Consider the following 20,910-nt stretch of genomic DNA (forward strand, 5'->3'; position numbering starts at 1 on the left):
CTTCAGCACTTTGCAATCTTTCTCCATTTAAATAATAACTTGCTCTTTGATTTTTTTTTCTGCCAAAGTGCATGACCTCACACTTTTCAACATTATGCTCCATCTGCCAAAATTTTGCCCACTCACTTAGCCTGTCTATGTCATTTTGCAGATTTTTTGTGTCCCCCTCACACGTTGCTTTTCCTCCCATCTTTGTATCATCAGCAAACTTGGCTACGTTACACTCGGTCCCTTTTTCTAAGTCATTAATATAGATTGTAAATAGTTGGGTTTCCAGCACTGATCCCTGCGGCACCCCACTAGTTACTGGTTGCCAACCCGAGAATGAACCATTTATCCCAATTCTGTTTTCTGTTGGTTAGCCAATCCTCTATCCATGCTAATATATTACCCCCAACCCCGTGAACTTTTATTTTGTGCAGTAACCGTTTCTGTGGCAAATGCCTTCTGGAAGTCCAAATACAACACATCCACTGGTTCCCTTTATCCACATTGTTTGTTACAACCTCGAAGAATTGCATCAAATTTGTCAAACATGACTTCCCCTTCATAAATCCACGCCGACTCTGCCTGACTGAATTTTGCTTTTCCAAATGTCCTGCTACTGCTTCTTTAATAATGGACTCCAACATTTTCCCAACCACAGATGTTAGGCTAACTGGTCTATAGTTTCCTGCTTTTTGTCTGCCTCCTTTTTTTTAAATAGGGACGTTACATTTGCAGTTTTCCAATCTGCTGGGACTGCCCCAGAATCCAGGAAATTTTGGTAAATTGCAACCAATTCATCCACAATCCCTGCCACTACTTCGCTTAATACCCTAGGATGCAAGCCATCAGGTCCAGGGGATTTATCTCCCTTTAGTCCCATTATCTTACGGAGTACCACCTCCTTAATGATTGTGATTGTGTTAAGTTCCTCCCCCGGTATAGCCCCTTGACTATCCACTGTTGGAATATTGTTAATTTCCTCTACTGTAAAGACTGATATAAAATATTTGTTCAGGGTTTCTGCCATCTCCATGTTCTCCATTACTAATTCCCCGGTCTCATCCTCTAAGGGACCAACATTTACTTTAGCCACTCTTTTCCTTTTTATATACATAGAAACTCTTGCTATCTGTTTTTATATTTTGTGCTAGTTTACTTTCATAGTCTATCTTCCCTTTCTTAATAATTTTTTTTGTCATTCTTTGCTGGCTTTTAAAAGCTTCCCAGTCTTCTGTCCTCCCACTAGTTTTGGTCACTTTGTATGCCCTTGTTTTTAGTTACCGTCCTTTATTTCTTTAGTTAGCCACAGATGGCTATCTTTTCTCTTACACCCTTTCCTCCTCACTGGAATATATTTTTCTTGAGAGTTGTGAAATATCTCCTTAAATGTACACCACTGTTCATCAACTGTCCTACACTTCAATCTATTTTCCCAGTCCACTTTACCTAATTCTGCCCTCATACCTTCATAGTCTCCTTTATTTAAGCTTAGTACGCTGATTAGAGATCCAACTTTCTCACCCTCCATTTGAATTTGAAATTCAGTCATGCTATAATCACTCATTCCGAGGGGATCCTTTACTAGGAGATTGTTTATTAATCCTGTCTCATTACACCAGGATCAGATCTAAGATAGTCTGCTCCTGGTTGGTTCTGTTATATACTGCTCAAGGAACCCGTTGCTTATGCACTCCATGAACTCCTCAAGGCTGCCCTGACCAATTTGATTTGTCCAATCAATATAGAGGTTAATATCACCTATGATTATTGCTGTTCCCTTTTTACAAGCCCCCACTATTTCCTGGTTTATGCTGCGACCAACAGAGTTGTTACTGTTCGGGGGCCTATAGACTATGCCCACCAGTGACTTTTTCCCCTTATTATTCCTTATCTCCACCCAAACTGTCTCAACACCCTTATCATTTGAGCCAATATCATTTCTTACTATTGCAGTGATTCCATCCTTTATCCATAGAGCTACATCACCTCCTTTTCCTTTCTGTCTGTCCTTCCGGATTGTCAAGTACCCCTGAATATTTAATTCCCAGTCCTGGTCACCTTGCAACCACGTCTCTATAATATCAGATCATACCCATTTGTCTCAATTTGTGCCATCAACTCATCTATTTTGTTACAAATGCTACATGCATTCAGACAAAGTGCCTAAGTTTGTTTTTTTACCCTTTTTTCCTACTTGTTTCCTCTCTCCTTCAAACTCACTTTCTTTATATTTGCTTTCTAATTCCAGCTTTACTCCTCTACCTACTGAATCTATTTTCAGGTTCCCATCCCCCTGCCAAGCTAGTTTAAACCTGTAATGGATCAGTGGTCTGCCTTTAAAGAATAAATAGTTCAGGTACAAGTTGAGTACATTCCCACTGGTAGGACAACCAAAGTCAAGGCTCCCCGGATGACGAAACACTTTGAGAATATGATCAAGCAGAAAAAGAGTGTGTATAACAGATGTGCTGTTGCTAATACATCTGAGAATCAGGATATATATAGAAAGATCAGAGGAGAAGTGAAGAATAAAATGAGAGGGGCAAAGAGGGCATGAGAATAGAATGGCAGCCAACATCAAAGGTAATCCAAAAGTCTTGAGTTTAGAAGAATGAGAGGTGATCTGATTGAAACATACAAAATTCTGAAGGGGAATGACAGGGTAGATGCTGAGAGGTTGTTTCCCCTGGCTGGAGTGTCTAGTACTAGGGGGTACAGACTCAGGATAAGGGGAAGGCCATTTAAGACAGAGATGAGGAGGGATTCCTTCACTAAGAGGGGTGTGAATCTTATGGAATTTGTGGTCCCAAAGGACTGTGGATGTTGAGTCTCTGAATATATTCAAAGCTGAGATAGATAGATTTTTGGAGTCTAGTGGAATCATCAGCCATGATCTTATTGAATGGTGGAGCAGGCTTGAGGGGGTGTTGGGCCTACTCCTGCTCCTATTTCTTATGTTCTGATACAGGCATATAAATAGTAAAAGGGTGGGGCTGATTAAAAACCAAAAAGGAGACCTATGCATGGAGGCAGAGAGTATGGCTGAGGTACTAAATGAGTACTTTGTATCTGTCTTCACCAAGGAAGAGGATGCTGCCATAGACATAGTGAAGGAGGAAGTTGTGGAGACCCTTGAATGGATAGAAATTGATAAAGAAGAGGTATTAAAAAGGCTGGCTATACTGAAAGTAGATCAATCACCAGGTGCAGATGTGATGCATCCTAGGATGCTGAGGGAATTGAGGGCAGAAATCGCAAAAGTACAGGCCATAATAATCCAAACCTCCATAGATACAGGAGTGGTGCTAGAGGACTGGAGAATTGTAAATATTACACCATTGTTCAAAAAAGGTGTAAAATTAAACCCAGCAACTACAAGCCAGTCAGTTTAACGTCAGTAGTGGGGAAGCTTTTAGAAACAGTGATCAGAGACAAAATTAACAGTCACTTGGATAGGTGTGGATTAATTAAGGAAAGCCAGCATGGATTTATTAAAGGCAAATCATGATTAACCAACTTAATCGAGTTTTTTGATGAGGTAACCGAGAGGGTTGATGAGGGTAATGCAGTTGACGTGGTGTACATGGATTTCCAAAAGGCGTTCAACAAAGTGCCACATAAAAGGCTTGCCAGCAAAGTTGAAGCCCATGGGATAAAAGGGACAGTGACAGCATAGATACAAAATAGGCTAAGGGACAGGAAACAGAGTAGTGGTGAACGGTTGTTTTTTGGACTGGGGGAAGGTATACAGTGGTGTTCGCCAGGGTTCGGTTCCAGGACCACTGTTTTTCTTGATATATATTAATGACTTGGGGCACAATTTCAAAATTTGTACATGACACAAAACTTGGAAGTATAGTGAACAGTGACAAGGAGAGTGATAAACTTCAGGAAGACATAGACGGGCTGGTAAAATGGACGGACACGTGGCAGAGGAAATTTAACCCAGAAAAGTGTGAAGTGATATTCTTTCTACCAAAATGTGAGAGGAAATATAAACTAAATGGTACAATCCTAAAGGGGGTGCATGAACAGAGAGACCTCGGGGTATGTATGCAAAAAATCATTGAAGGTGGCAGGGCAGCTGGAGAAAGCAGTTAAAAAGGCTTACAGGATCCTGAGCTTCATAATAGAGGTAGAGTACAAAAGTGTGGAAATTATGATGAACCTGTATAAAACCCTGGTTCAGCCCCAACTGGAGTATTGTGTCCAATTCTGGGCACCGCACTGTAGGAAGGATGTGAAGGCCTTAGAGAGGATGCAGAAAAGATTTACGAGAATGATTCCATGGATGGGGGACTTCAGTTACATGGATAGACTGGAGAAGCTGGGGTTGTTCTCATTGGAGCGGAGATGATTGAGAGGAGATTTGATAGAGGTGTTCAAAATCATGAGGGATCTGGACAGAGCAGATAGAGAGAACTGTTCCCATTGGTAGAAAGGTGGAGAATCAGAGGACACAGAGTTAAGGTGATGGCAAAAGAACCAAAGGCAACATAAGAAGAAACTTTTTTTTTTACACGGTGAGTGGTTAAGATCTGGAATGCATGGCCTGAAAGGGTGGTGGAGGCAGACTTAATCTTATCTTTCAAAAGGGAGTTGGATAAGTATCTGAAGGGGAATAGTTTGCAGGCGGGGGAGAGGGACTAGCTGAAAGCCCACATGGGCTCGACAGACTGAATGGCCGCCTTTTATGCTGTAACCATTCTATGGCCCCAAGTTTCGACATGATTTGCTCCTGATTTCTAGTCAGTTCGAACAGTTTCACTTTGGAACAGAATTTCTTTTTCAAAAAGGGGGCGTGTCCGGCCACTTATGCCTGTTTTCAAAGTTTCGTCAGTGAAAACTTACTCCAAACTAGAATGGAGTAAGTGAAGATTTTTGTACGCTCAAAAACCTTGTCTACACTTTATAAAATCAGGCATAGGTTACAAATTAGGCGTAGGGAACGAGGTGGGGGGTGGGGGAAGGGAAGTCATTAAATTCTACAATCAATCCTTAGTTATACTTATACAAATATTATACAAATAAATCAAACCTGAATAAAAATGTATAAGCAAAGAAAATATTAAATAAATCTTCCTACCTGTGTGAAACAGCAGCAGCATTCGAGCTGCTGTGTTTCAGGCAGGCCTTTCATGTTGGAGACAGGCAGGGGTGTCTCGACGGCAGCGGTAGGCGGGAAGCAGCCTTCGAGCTGAGCTGCGGTGCTTGAGGCAGGCCTTCATTCCCCGCGAAGATGCAGCACCCGGACGGACTTGAGGCCATTCGGCCATGGGATTGCAGCGGCGTCAGTGGCTGGCCAGGAGCCGAAGAATGAACACAGGACACACGCAGCTGATTAAGATTCTTTAGGCCATTCGGCCATGCTTATGGGGCGGCGTCAGTGGCTCGAAGGCAGCCGAAGAATCAGGAGCGGAAGGACGGACATGAGGCCATTCGGCCATGAGATAGCAGCGGCGTCAGTGGCTGGCCGGGAGCCGAAGAAAGAACACAGGACACACGCAGCTGATTAAGATTCTTTAGGCCGTTCGGCCATGCTTATGGGGCGGCGTCAGTGGGTCCAAGAAACAAATCTTCACTTTTTCTGCAGTCCTTTTAAAAATGGCCGAGTGCCAATGTTTGTTTGAGACATGCGCGCACGCGCAGGGTTGCCGGCACCACGAAGGCTAATTTAAATTGTACCCGCCCCCTCCTACTTAGAAAATCGGCGCGAGTGTTAGGCTCCGCCCCCTGCTGCGAAGAGCACGCCGCGCCAAGCAGACATCGAGCTAGAATATCGGACTTTTTTTTAAGCGCCGTTTTCGCCGCGGGACGAAACTTGGGGCCTATGATTCTAAGTTGTTGTTCTTTCTCTGCTGATCACCGGGACTCTGAAGCCCAGGAGATGTTGGGGCAGATGACCAAACGATTGGGCGAGGAGAACATAATAAATAGGGGCAGGAAGGCTATTCGGCCCCTCGAGCCAGCTACGCCATTCAATGAGATCATGGCTGATCTTCTACTTCAACCCCACTTTCACATCCAATCCCCATATCCCTTAATATCCAAAAATCTATCCATCTCGGTCTTGAATATATAAAAGACTGAGCCTCCACAGCCCTCTGGAGTGGAGAATTCCAAAGAATCACCACCCTCTGAGTGAAGAAATTTCGCCTCTTCTCAGTCCTAAATGGCTGATCTCTTATTCTGAGACTGTGGCCCCTGGTTGTCGATGCCCCAGCCAAGGGAAACATCCTCCCTGCATCTACCCTGTCAAGCCCTTTGAGAATTTTGCATGTTTCAAGGAGATCACCTCTCATTCTTCTAAACTCTTGAGAGTGTAGGCCTAGTCTGCTCAATCTCTCCTCATAGGACAATCCCCCCATCCCAGGAATCCATCTGGTAAACCTTTGTTGCACTCCCTCTATGGCAAGTATATCCTTCCTTATGTAAGGAGACCAAAACTGTACACAATACTCCAGATGCGGTCTCACCAGGGCCCTATATAATTGCATTTGTACGTCTTTACTCTGATACTCAAATCTTTTTGTATTAAAGGCCATCATACCATTTGCTTTTCCAATTGCCTGCTGTACCTGCATGATAGGTAGGTTTTAAGGAGCCTTTTAAAAGGAGAAAAGTGAAGTGGAGAGGAGGAGCGATTTAGGGAGATAATTGCAGAGCTTAGGACCGAGGCAGCTGAAGGCATGACCGACAATAGTGGAGCAATTAAAATTAGCAATAATCAAAAGGCCAGAATAGGAAGCTGTAGGGGGATTATAGGGCTGGAGGAGATTAGAGATAGGGAGGGCCGAGCCCATGGAGGAATTTGAAAACAAGGATGAGAATTTTGAAATCGAGGTGTTGCTTAACTGGGTCAGCGAGCACAGGAGTGATGGGTGATGTTTGCAGGGCTACGTGGAAAGGGCAAGGGAGTAAGACTAGCTCAGATTCGGCATGGGCTCGACGGGCCAAATGGCCGCCTTCTGTGTTGTTACGATTCTATAGGACCGTTAATGGCCTCTTTGAACATCAATAAAGAAAGATAGACCTGCATTTATATAACGCCTTTTCCGACCACTGGACGGTCCAAAGCATTTACACCCAATTTTGAAGTGCAAATGTGATAATGACCAGATGATGTGTTTTAATGATGTCTATTGAGAGATAAATATTGGCCCCAGAACATCGGTGATAACTCCCCTACTCTTCTTCAAAATTGTGACACAGGATCTTTTACATCCACCTGAGAGCAGACCCGACTTCAGTTTAACATCTCATCTAAAGGACGGCACCTCCGACAGAGTGGCACTCCCTCAGCACTGCGCTGCAGTGTCAGCCTAGATTTTGTGTTCAAGTCTCTCGAGTGAGACTTCAAACCACTACCTTCTGATTCAGAGGCGAGAGTGCTACCCACTGAGCCATGGGTGACTTACACACACACACAGGAGGGGAGAGTGGAAAAAAACACATTCCCATATTTGAACCAAAGCTCATCTGTGGGACCCACCAACTGAATCATGTCTACATCCACCCTTGGCACTTTGTCCTCCCACCCAATATAATTCTCAAAAGTTACTCTATTAATAAAAAATATTAATTTTGGGGCTGGAGATTCCCAAACGACACAGCATCACAAACTTAAAAATGTTGTCTCAAATCGTCCTTTCCCAGCCCAGCGGCAGTGAAACTCTTTTTGGAGTTCACCTGCAAAACATAAAACATTAAACGGTGCCACCCGACCTGGGTGACACTCCAGACATTTACAAGGCCCTTTTTTCCCCCCCCCCTTTTTTTTTTTTTTGTGTTTTTTTTGTGTTTTTTTTTTTGTTTTTTTTTGGGCACTAAAATCACAATTTTTCCCCAGTGCCCCCTATAAAAGGGGAGGGGGACACTAAAAGCACCGGCAATTAAAACAAATTAACTTTAAAACGTAAAATCAAATTAAAATTTGGTTGCCGGGCGTGATGATGCACTCCAGTCCCTCCGGTGCCCACCTCTCGCGGAAGGCCGCGAGCGTACCGGTGGACACCGCGTGCTCCATCTCCAAGGACACCCTGGACCGGATGTAAGAGCGGAAGAGAGGCAGGCAGTCAGGTTGAACGACCCCCTCGACCGCCCGCTGCCTGGACCGGCTGATGGCACCCTTGGCCGTGCCCAGGAGCAGTCCTACGAGGAGGCCTTCGGACCTACCCGCTCCCAGCGGCAGTGAAATGTTTTCTGTTCTCCTCCTCTCCCTCTGGGTAAAAGTTGGTGTTGAAGCCCCTTCCTTCCTTCTTTTCCTGGGCTGGTCTCAGGGCTCTCCAGGCAGGAGCTCAAGTTGCTAGCTGCTTCCCTCACTGCTCACAGCTCCAACTGAGCAGGACACGCCTCTACTGCTCTACCATTGGTCCTTGGGCATGAAACTCTTTTGAGTTCACCTGTGAAAACATAAAAACAATAAACGGTGCCACCCGACCTGGGTGACACTCCAGACATTTTCAAGGCCCTTTTTTTCCCCCCTTTTTTTTTTTGGTTTTTTTTTTGTGTTTTTCTTTTTTTTTGGTTTTTTTTTTTGGGCACTAAAATCACAATTTTCCCCAGTGCCCCCTATAAAAGGGAAGGGGGACACTAAAAGCACCGGCAATTAAAACAAATTAAACTTTAAAACGTAAAATCAAATTAAAATTTGGTTGCCGGGCGTGATGATGCACTCCAGTCCCTCCGGTGCCCACCTCTCGCGGAAGGCCGCGAGCGTACCGGTGGACACCGCGTGCTCCATCTCCAAGGACACCCTGGACCGGATGTAAGAGCGGAAGAGAGGCAGGCAGTCAGGTTGAACGACCCCCTCGACCGCCCGCTGCCTGGACCGGCTGATGGCACCCTTGGCCGTGCCCAGGAGCAGTCCTACGAGGAGGCCTTCGGACCTACCCGCTCCCAGCGGCAGTGAAGCTGATTTCCAGACCCCAGCTGCTGCACAGGTTGCACCAATAGTAATGGCGGCTGCAAAAACCCACAAGCCCCCGCGCCCCAGAAAGCTCTCCGCGCTGAGTTGTGGCGGGCACCGCGCATGCGCCCCCTGGCCCCCACCGCGGATGCTCAGCGCACAACCCGACTGAGAGTCCGGATTACCCGCGGAAAGTGAGTTTTATGAGGGTTTTTTTTATATAAATAGCGGAATGAGCGCGGGCGGAGAGATAAATAAAAATAAAATACAAACCGGAGCGGCCCGGGCACCGAGCGGAACGGATTGAGCGGCTACAGCACGGTGTCTCCTGCAGGGAGCGGGACTGGGTCGCGTGATCCATTCCACGGCGGTGACTGACGTTAGCTGCGACCAATAGCGAGAGCACGGGCGGGGCTTGGAGAGCTGAGGTGGCGGCGGGTCCTCTAACCAATCGGAGGGGGGGCGAGGGGCGGGACTTCCGCCGATTGAAGCCTCAGGCACAGAATCAGAGACTGGTGACATCATAGAGGGAGGTCCCTCGGCCCGTGCCGGCTCTCTGCCAGAGCATCTCAGGGAGTCCCAGTCCCCGCAATTGTCTCTCCTTCACACCCTGACCCCACTCCTTCTCAACACCGCAATTGTCTCTCCTTCACACCCTGATCCCACTCCCTTCCCAACACCACAATTGTCTCTCCTTCACACCCTGATCCCACTCCCTTCCCAACACCACAATTGTCTCTCCTTCACACCCTGATCCCACTCCTTCTCAACACCACAATTGTCTCTCCTTCACACCCTGACCCCACTCCCTTCTCAACACCACAATTGTCTCTCCTTCACACCCTGATCCCACTCCTTCTCAACACCACAATTGTCTCTCCTTCACACCCTGACCCCACTCCTTCTCAACACCACAATTGTCTCTCCTTCACATCCTGATCCCACTCCCTTCTCAACACCACAATTGTCTCTCCTTCACACCCTGATCCCACTCCCTTCCCAACCCCACAATTGTCTCTCCTTCACATCCTGATCCCACTCCCTTCTCAACACCACAATTGTCTCTCCTTCACACCCTGATCCCACTCCTTTCTCAACACCACAATTGTCTCTCCTTCACATCCTGATCCCACTCCCTTCTCAATACCGCAATTATCTCTCCTTCACACCCTGATCCCACTCCTTTCTCAACACCACAAATGTCTCTCCTTCACACCCTGACCCCACTCCCTTCTCAACACCACAATTGTCTCTCCTTCACACCCTGATCCCACTCCTTCTCAACACCACAATTGTCTCTCCTTCACACCCTGACCCCACTCCCTTCTCAACACCACAATTGTCTCTCCTTCACACCCTGATCCCACTCCCTTCTCAACACCACAATTGTCTCTCCTTCACACCCTGACCCCACTCCCTTCTCAACACCACAATTGTCTCTCCTTCAAACCCTGATCCCACTCCTCCTCAACACCACAATTGTCTCTCCTTCACACCCTGATCCCACTCCCTCCTCAACACCACAATTGTCTCTCCTTCACACCCTGATCCCACTCCTTCTCAACACCACATTTGTCTCTCCTTCACACCCTGACCCCACTCACTTCTCAACACCACAATTGTCTCTCCTTCACATCCTGACCCCACTCCCTTCTCAACACCACAATTGTCTCTCCTTCAAACCCTGATCCCACTCCTCCTCAACACCACAATTGTCTCTCCTTCACACCCTGATCCCACTCCCTCCTCAACACCGCAATTGTCTCTCCTTCACAACCTGACCCCACTCCCTTCTCAACACCACAATTGTCTCTCCTTCACACCCTGACCCCACTCCCTTCTCAACACCACAATTGTCTCTCCTTCAAACCCTGATCCCACTCCTCCTCAACACCACAATTGTCTCTCCTTCACACCCTGATCCCACTCCCTCCTCAACACCGCAATTGTCTCTCCTTCACACCCTGATCCCACTCCTTCTCAACACCACATTTGTCTCTCCTTCACACCCTGACTCCACTCCCTTCTCAACACCACAATTGTCTCTCCTTCACACCCTGATCCCACTCCCTTCTCAACACCGCAATTGAGTCTGCCTCCACCACCCTTTCATGCCGTACATTCCACATCCTAACCACTCACTGCGTAAAAAATTGTTTTCTTCTGCTGCCTTTGGTTCCTTTGCCAATCATCTTAACTCTGTGTCCTCTGGTTCTTCACCCTTCGGCCAATGGGAACAGCCTCTCTATCGACTCTGTGCAGACCCCTCATGATTTTGAACACCTCTATCAAATCTCTCAACCTTCTCTGCTCCAAGGAGAACCCCAGCTTCTCCATTCTATCTACATAACTGAAGTCCCTCATCCCTGTAATCATGCTCCTTAGTCTTTTCTGCACCCTTTTGCAATTTTTCTCCATTTAAATAATAAGTTGTTCTTTGATTTTTTTCTGTCAAAGTGCATGACCTCATATTTTCCAACATTATGCTCCATCTGCCTAAATTTTTCCCACTCACTTAGCCTGTCTATGTCCTTTTGCAGGTTTTTTTTACTCCTCACACATTGCTTTTCCTCCCATCTTTGTATCATCAGCAAACTTGGCTATGTTACACTCAGTCCCTTCTTCCAAGTCGTTAATATAGATTGTAAATAGTTGGGGTCCCAGCACTGATCCCTGCGGCACTCCATTAGTTAGTTATTGTTTGCCAACCAGAGAATGAACCACTTATCCCAACTCTCTGTTTTCTGTTAGTTAGCCAATCCTCTATCCATGCTAATATATTACCCCCAACCCTGTGAGCTTTTACCTTGTGCAGTAAACATTTATGTGGCACCTTGTCAAATGCCTTCTGGAAGTCCAAATACACCACATCCACTGGTTCCTCTTTATTCACCCTGTTTGTTACATCCTTGAAAGAATTCCAGCAAATTTGTCAAACATGACTTCCCCTTCATAAATCTATGCTGACTCTGCCTGACTGAATTATACTTTTCTAAATATCCTGCTACTGCTTCTTTAATAATGGACTCCAACATTTTCCCAACCACAGATGTTAGGCTAACTGGTCTATGGTTTCCTGCTTTTTGTCTGCCTCCTTGTTTACAGTTTTCCAATCTGCTGTGACCTCCCCAGAATCCAGGGAGTTTTGGTAAATTATAACCAATGCATCCACAATCCCTGCCGCTACTTCACTTAAGACCCTCGGATGCAAACAATCAGGTCCAGGGGATTTATCCGCTTTTAGTCCCATTATCTTACTGAGTACCATCTCCTTAGTGATTGTGTTAAGTTCCTCATTGCATAACCAACTTGGTTTTGTACTCTATACTGCTGTTCATAAAGCCAAGGCTCCATATGCTTTAACAGATTGATCAGCTGATCCTGTCACCCTCCCAGATTTGTGTACATACACATGTTTCTGCATCCCCTTTAAATTGTACCATTTAGTTTAAAATGCCTCCTCTTTTTCTTCCTTCCAAAATGCATCACTTTACAATCTCTGCATTAAATTATCATCATCATAGGCAGGCCCTCGAGCGAGGATGACTTTCTTCCACGAGAGTTCACAGATGTTTGAATAAAGGACCCGATGTTCCAGTCCTGAATTCCAGTTGAGGGGGTGGAGGATGCCTGTGCGTGAATTTTTTTAATGTGTGGTGACCGTTGCACATCAGCCACCACACAAGCTTGACAGAGCTAGGTCTTTATCCAGTGGCAACGATTAACCAGGATGACTGTGTTGATTTCTGGATTCTTTTCCCTCAATCTGGTTCAGCAAAATTACTGAAACGAATACCGTTTGTGCTTTAAACAAAGCAAGCTTTTATTTAAAAGGCAAATCCCGATCGGGGACCTTATCAGACAGAAGGAATGCAACTCTGATAGAACGCACCCACTTCCTACGGACAAAGTGATGTTACATTGTAAAGGGACGACGGTTATACATTTTCGGTAAAAGATAACAAGATAGGGCTAGAGTGACATCCTAGTTCAGCCTATCTCTTTTGATCCCTCTTTCCCTTTGTCCACTCATAAGCCGACCTAAGTATGGTCTGATTTTAAACAAAGATCTTCTGTTAATGTTTCAGGTTAATAACATGATTTAATAAGACCTTGAGGTTTTTCTGCAAGCTGTGGGTTTTTTTTCAATATGTGTTAGTGTTGTAACATTTCGCAGTCTCGAGTCTGAGATGTCATGGCTATTCCTCCATGAATTCTTTGTTAGCTTATACTGTCCCTATACAATTCCCACGTTCTCAACTTCAATGTCTCTATACATTTTTAAACATTCCCATTCCCCCCTTTTATCATTCCATGATAACCCTGTTGTAGGAGGTAGGCACCTTTAGCATATACCAGAATACTAGGCATTAGGCACCTGCTAGATATATCTAAACGCATATAAGTTTAAAGTGGACACACACATAAAATGGCGGCCCAGGCATGATGGGAAATCAGGTAGTCAAGCTGTGAACTGTTGAACGTTCAATGACCAAGCAATAACCCTGTGAGGCCCACTGTAGGAATGCCTGGGATGCGGGAAGACAGAGATCAAAAGGAAACCATCTCCTGTGAACAAGGTCATAAACCAATTAATTCCCCAGGAAGAAAGATAAGAGGGAAACCATCTCCTGTAAACAAGGTTATAAACCAATTATTTCTCCCAGATGAAAGAACTAGGGAGAGAACCTATAAAGTCATCGATCAGCCCAAGCTGACAATAACCGAACATATGGTTCCCTGGATACTAGGGGAATTCTATTGGGTTAAAAGAACCTATATGTAATCTATAATCGTTGTGATTGGCTTGTGTCCAGCCGTGATGGGCTGTGTAGCTGTAGTAAACTGTTTTGTAACTGTTGTGAAACATATAAAGGTGCATGTAACCCTTTGTTCGGTGGAGAGAAGCCTGGACTCAGTCTTGTGATTTCCTCCCGCTAAGCGTAATAAAGGCCGCATCAGCATTGGAACCGACTCTGAGTGTTGAGTGATTCTTCTGAGAAAACACTAACGCTAACAACCCTGGTGACTATTCCAGAAGTATCGCATTCAGCCGTTCGCACTCTCTTTCCTGATCCATATTGTTGTTAGTGTCGAGTAGTTCTTTAGTTCATTGGATCATAACTCGAGAGCCCTTGACCACAAGAGGGTTTGCTAACCTTGCCATCATTACTTTACATCAAAGGTTAAGGCAACCAACAATTAGATAGGATCTCCAAGATCCATCTGATAGCCAATCAAACCAGCTAGATCCTTCTGCTGGTGTGGATAACTTCTTCACCTCCCTTCTTATGTGATCAGCGAGATTGGTTATGTTTTCTGAACTATCAGGAATGTAAGTGCAACATTCAGACCCTATCAGGGCACACGTTCCCCCTTTCTCAACTAACAGGTAATCGAGGGCCATTCGGTTTTGTAAAGCTACGGTCCTTATTGCTGCCATTACAGCTGTGATGCCCTCCAGAGCTTCAGCAGTATTGTATTGGCCCCCCTCCTCTCGTGATAGTTTGGCTCTGAATCCATCTGACAGTCTCAGTTAGGGTGAGTGGAACGGGGCGCAAAGGAATTCCCCCTTTGGAATGTATAAGGAATGTGAACACACCCAACATCTAGAAAAGTTCCCATTTTGTGCATAAACATAAGACATGTACAAAAAGGTGTTTACATGAAGCTCTCGTCTCTGTCTCCCCTCCCATGCGCCGAAACTGTCATATATCAACACTATTATACAGACTGTGGCATACAGACACAGTTTCATCTTATGGCTCAGGATTTAGATAAATAGTCCAATTATTTTGCTGATTAAAAGAGTTCAGTTTTCCCGTCTCTCGTCTCAGGTCACCGTCGGTGTAGCTGGCTGTCTATCACTACGGGTAAAAGTTCAAACTGGTCCACGTTCCAATTAGGATGCCAACGGCCTTGTTCAGCTATGGAGAAGAGGAAGTCTGGAACAGAAACAGGAGTTAGAATAACCAGTAAAATAGGTTCGTTAGAGGGTGGTGAGCTTGCAGTGGTGCAGATGAACCCAGGCACTTTGCCCCTCAACCTTGGCTGCAGTGGGGGTAGTGAGTAACACCTGAAAAGGCCCCTCCCTTTGTGGCTCTAATCCCTTCCGAATCCATACTTCCCTGGTGCCACGAGGGACAATTCAGGTAAAACTGGGAGGTCGAGGTGAGCATCTTGAACCTGGTTGTGAGCTAGTCGCAGAGCCTGAGTCAGAGAAAGAACATAGGTGGTCATCAGTCGAGCTGAGATCTCATATCTAGGAACAATTTCCCTCATTAACACCTTAACAACAGTTTGAGCCTTATTGTCCAGGGTAGGGTAGGCTTCAATCCATTTGCTAAACACATCTACTATTACTAACATATATTTGTAACACTGAACTTTTTGCAACTCAATGTAGTCCAACTGAAATGTCTCAAAGGGACCTTCGGGTAGGGGCATTTTACCCCAATCACAGGGGACTCCCTTCCCTGGATTATGTTGCTGGCAAACCAGGCAATGACTACTGATGTTCTGGGCGAGCGCCTGGAGTCTAGGGTGCCACCAAGTAGCCAAAAGTGTATCACTCGTGGTTCTTGCTCCACAATGAGTAGCAAAATGCATACAGTCAATAACCCATAGAGCCAACTCGTCAGACATGCAAGTCTGTTCCGTGGGAGTGGTCCAGAGTTTAGAAACATTGTCATAAGTACATCCATAATATTTCCACAACAGTTTATCTTTTTCAGGAGCGTCCTCCTGTGCTTTTATAACATCTTGGATGGTTTGCATTGGTTTTTCCGAGGCTAACTTATCCTTCGCAGGATTTTTAGTCTGACTCATCATTTTGGGCACTACCATCTGTTGGTCACGAGAGGCCTGTTTAGCCTCTTTGTCAGCACAGTGGTTCCCTATATCAACCAGGGATTTTCCGGTGGTGTGGGCGGTACATTTAACAACGGCAATGTGCTTGGGGAGCATGAGGGCTTGCAACAAATCAGATACTAGTTATGGGATATCTCATTCCCCTGTGAGGTTAGGAATCCCCTATTTTGCCATAATTGTCCGAAATCATGGGCCACCCCAAAGGCATACCTAGAGTCGGTATAGATATTGACTTTGAGATCTTTGGCCAAGATACAGGCTCGGGTGAGGGCGAATAGTTCAGCTTGTTGGGCAGAATAGGCGGTTTCAAAAGCGGCAGATTCCAAGACCTGATTCTCCTGTTTTACTATGGCGTATCCTGAGATTCGTGCACCTTCTGGATTAATAGAAGAACTTCCGTCAACATACATAATACAGTCTGGATCTTCCATTGGTACATCAACTAAATCTTCCCTGACTGATGTGGCCTCTTAAATTAAAGATAAACAATCATGACTGGGTTCTTCCTCATCTTGGGGTGGCTCAGTAAGAAAACAGGCCGGATTAATGGCAGTACAGTGCCGAAAGGTCAGTTTAGGATTGCCTGTGATTTCAGTGGGTTCTGTCGGATAGAGGGCCAGTCCACATTGCCCTGCACTGGGATCTCAATCGGATCAATGGGAGTATAACCCACTTGGGAGGGGTCCTCTGCCCACACATGAGGATCCACATAGTCAGGTATGCCAGAGCCAGTATGATGCTGTAGAGTCGTTAAGACCTTCTCGGGGACCCCGTGGAATTGGACTGTTCGGCCATGTTTTACAATTTGCACATCCCGGCTGGTAGGGTCAGCCTCGTCTATAGCCTGGCGCACCATAACTTCCAAATCTTTAGCGTGGTGGGGAGGTAATACTTCACGAGTAATATGTGGTGCCACCGTTGGGGGCTGTCCATTTCCACAAAATCTGCCTTCCCTTCCGGTCCAGTCACTCTAGCCCTTAATAGAATTTCCTTCACTTCCCCTTCGTGATCCTGATAAATGTTCTGCAGGTCCTGATTCTTTCCACTGGGATCGTATGCTAGGGTCACGTGATAGGGTGCCTGCGGCAGGTCCAGAGACCACCACTGAGGGGTTTTAGTGGTATAATACTGCCGCTTAAGGGTTCCCTGTTTTACAATAATCCCATCATCTCCACACTCCAAATGCAACTGGAATTTGCAGAGGAGGTCTCTAGCCATCAAGTTACAGTCTAGATCGGTTGTGATAATAAATCGATGTTCCACCGATTCTTCCTGGTAACCCATTTTAACCGGTTCTGACACCGGGAATGTCGAGACTTGTCCCAGGAATCCTGACAGTCCCTGTGTTTCAGTGAAGGCGGGGAGTTTAAGCTTTGATTGTACAGAAGACATGAAGGCTCCCGTATCTATCAAGAAGGGTTGCCACTCATTCCGAATTTTTAACAATATCATCGGTTCGTCATCCGGGGAGGGTCCCTGCACAATCAAGCTGCGGAGTCAATACGATTAATCGGGGGACGGTTGGCCAAAGGGGTTGTTCTGGGAGAAGTTAGTGTAAGATCCCCGTCCTCTCCCCCCTTGCCCCCCCCTTGTCCCTCCTCTTCCTCCTCTTCCTTTTTCGTGCTGACGGGAGGGACAATTTCCATTCCAATATCCTTCTTGCCCACAAATAAAGCATCCATCTTGTCTTTCCCAGCCCCGACCTCTTCCCATACCAGGCTGGGAACAGTAGGGCGGTCCGTAATTAGCAGGGCCCGGGCCATTTGGGTGTTTGATATAACCGTATCCCTGTTTATCCACCCAACCCTGCACGCAATACTGCGGTTCCATCTGGTATCCCCTTGGGTCAGGTTTTGGTCCTTCCACCCGAGGCGGCTCGATACTGATGGGCTTCTGAAGGGTCGTGGTGAGAGCATTAAAGATAGCGTTTAGGCGATCTTGGACATCGTTGGGGTGAGCAACCACCAATGCATCATGAGTAGCACGTCCTCGGTGAGTTAGAAATCGGGCATGCTCAGTTGGGCTCAGGGTTTGCTTTACCAGGGCCCACAGGTCCCTTGATTCTGCATTATATCCATGCATGTCGAGGTCACTCCGTGAAATCGGAGGTCAGGGTTAAGTTGGGTTTGTGGATCCCTTTCAGCTTATTTATCTTAGCCTTTTAACTCTTCAATTTGTTTTGTTTGAGTATCTATTTCTTTATTGTATCAGGCAAGTATTATTACATAAGCTAGTTCTGTTTTTATTTTTATTCTGACTATCGCACCATTCCTCTGTTAGGTGAGACTTTTTTCTATTAAGAAATCCAAATTGGTAATGTTCAGTATGAAATGGCTTTCAATGGAAAGGGTTAACTCCTTTACAGGTTTGTAAGAAGACCTGATGTCATTACGTGACTTCACGTAACCATGTGAAAAAAATTATTTTCATCAGGAAAGGCAGCATTTGATTAAACTCCAATATTTTTTTAACTTCTTGTTCAAGTACTTGCCAAAGATATATTTTTTTAATTGATTTAAAATGAGACCACACATTTGTTTACTGAAATTCAATTTCGTCATCAGCCTCGGTCAACGCAAAGCCAACCATTTTAACTAAGTAGTCTATCGATACATTTCTCAGAGGTCCCAGTGGAACTCTGAGTACGTTTCTCGTGCGTGCACTCTTTCTTTAAGACGTCTACGGTTTTTAATATGTCCTCCTTCTGTCAATGAAAGCCCTAATTTAATGGAGTTTTTCTGCCAACTCGACAGGAGTGATTTTTTTTAGACTGTAGTGGAATTTTTCTCATAATTTAAAATGTCAGAACATTTTTTTTTCTTTCAGCACCTATTTAGAACGTTACTTTTTTTTTGTCTTTTCCATAACTAGAGAGAAGTCTGGCACATAGGCTGTGGACTGCTTTTCGTTATCTCAATTGTTCCAGCCTCAAGGTCATGTTATTTAATATAATATTTTTTTTGAATCCTTTTGAATCCATCTCAGTTGTTTTGCTGTGCCTTCTCTGAATGTTTTCTTTCGACAAGTAAGTGAGCATGTCAAATCCTTTTTTTTAACCACCGGGACCATGTATTTTTTTCTTTTTTTTTTACTCAACAAACCTATCCTTTGTGCATTTCCTGGCTCCGTAACTTATCATCCGAATATACGTAATTCAATAAGGTTCACACTCTTAAACTTCCCACATACAGGACAACACTACGAAGGGTTAAAAAAAACTTTCATTCTGTTTGAAAAAGTGGGTGGAGCTAAAACAAACCACAACTCCCCGGCTTTTTTTTTACACAGTAAAAATCACACAAGCATTTCTCATTTAAAACAAACGTTCACAAGAGTCTCTTTTCTTTCCTATTAATTTTTGGATCCATGATTGATCATCTATCCCTATCTAGCTCTAACTATCCCTACTCTCCGTGTCGCCGCACGGACATACTTGGGCCTTGAACCCACACAGACACTGGGCCTCGAACCCAGTCAGGCTCTGGGCCTCAAACCCAGGCAGACTTACCTATTCTAACCTATCTTTCCAAGTCGCCGCTTGGTTTGCGTCACCGCGCAAGACTTACCTATTCTAACCTATCTTTCCAAGTCGCCACTTGGTTTGCGTCACCGTGCAATACTTACCTATTCTAACCTATCTTTCCAACTCGCCGCTTGGTTTGCATCACCGTGCAATTTCCCTATCTCTATCCCTATTCTAAGTTTGAAAGGTATTCACCAGATTGTCCTGGATCTCGTTCAGACACTACCTGAGAACCAGCGAGTGACTAAACTTTCCTCAGACTTTTGAAACCGGGGGAAACTGGAGCAGTATTGAAATCATACTCACTCCAGTGGCCACTTTCCCCTCGTCTCGTCCAAGGCTAGTCTGGCTCTTAATTCGCAAGTTTTCGACAGTCGTCCGTTGAGATCCCACTTCTGACACCAAATGTTGATTTCTGGATTCTTTTACCTCAATCTGGTTCAGCAAAATTACTGAAACGAATACCGTTTGTGCTTTAAACAAAGCAAGCTTTTATTTAAAAAGCAAATCCCGATCGGGGACCTTATCAGACAGAAGGAATGCAACTCTGATAGAACGCACCCACTTCCTACGGACAAAGTGGCGTTACATTGTAAAGGGACGATGGTTATTCATTTTCAGCAAAAGATAACAAGATAGGGCCAGAGTGACATCCTAATTCAGCCTATCTCTTTTGATCCCTCTTTCCCTTTGTCCACTCATAAGCTGACCTAAGTATGGTCTGATTTTAAACAAAGATCTTCTGTTAATGTTTCAGGTTAATAACATGATTTAATAAGACCTTGAGGATTTTCTGCAAGCTGTGGGTTTTGTTTCAATATGTGTTAATGTTGTAACATTTCGCAGTCTCGAGTCTGAGATGTCATGACTATTCCCCCATGAATTCTTTGTTAGCTTATACTGTCCCTATACAATTCCCACATTCTTAACTTCAATGTCTCTATACATTTTTAAACATTCACAATGGGGAAGGTAGGTAGAGAGGGAGAAGGGGAAAGGACTGGTAAGGAGAACAGGAGAGCCTTTCCGATCTAGAGTCGGTCTCAGAGCTGTTTAATATTTATAATTAAAGTCCTTGTTAATTGATAATGAATTTAAATAATTTTTGAATAGTGCAATTTGAACTCACGACACTTAGTTTACAAATCCAGTGCTCTAACCCCTGAGCTATGGAGCCACCTTTTCTGCGGAAGACAGGGGAAGGAACAGGAAATGGAGGGGGAAGGGAAAAGAGAGAGTGGAAGGAGTGAGAGAAAGAGGAAAGGGGAAACGGAGGGGGAAGGAGAGAGAAAGAGGAAGTGGAAAGAGAGAATGGGGGATGGGGAAAGAAAGGGGGAGGGGAGAGAGAAAAAGGGAGAGAAGGTGGAGAGAGTGGGTAGAGGAGAGAGGGAGAGGGGGGAAGGTGAGAGGGTGAGGCGAGGGAGACGGGAGAGAGTGAGAGAGGGAAATGAGTGAGAGACGGGGAAAGCAAGATGGTGGGAAAGGGAGAGAGGGGTAAAAAGATGTAGAGCCGGTCATGATGGGTGTTATATATGTAAATCTGTAAATACTTTGTGTAACCACAAGAGGGCTCATCCCCTGGAGTCCCAAGGGATCCCACAATCCCTTGGGAGCACCTGTA

At 45.2% G+C, this 20,910-nt stretch overlaps 1 protein-coding gene across 4 annotated transcripts in view; it reads right to left on the bottom strand.

The window, feature by feature from the left end:
• LOC139252423 (zinc finger protein 432-like) overlaps positions 1-7,738 on the bottom strand; it is a 70,414-nt gene extending 62,676 nt beyond the window's left edge. For 3 of the 4 annotated variants that reach the window (XM_070873415.1, XM_070873411.1, XM_070873410.1), the window contains exon 1: positions 5,075-7,719. The gene's annotated coding sequence lies outside the window, so the exon portion shown is untranslated. Of the gene's footprint in view, positions 1-5,074 lie in introns of all 4 variants that reach the window. The other variant, XR_011591484.1, reaches the window with a different exon arrangement.
• Positions 7,739-20,910: the final 13,172 nt, after the last annotated feature.

The sequence above is a fragment of the Pristiophorus japonicus genome, unplaced genomic scaffold (assembly GCF_044704955.1).
Source record: "Pristiophorus japonicus isolate sPriJap1 unplaced genomic scaffold, sPriJap1.hap1 HAP1_SCAFFOLD_468, whole genome shotgun sequence".
NCBI classification, from domain to species: Eukaryota; Metazoa; Chordata; class Chondrichthyes; family Pristiophoridae; genus Pristiophorus; species Pristiophorus japonicus.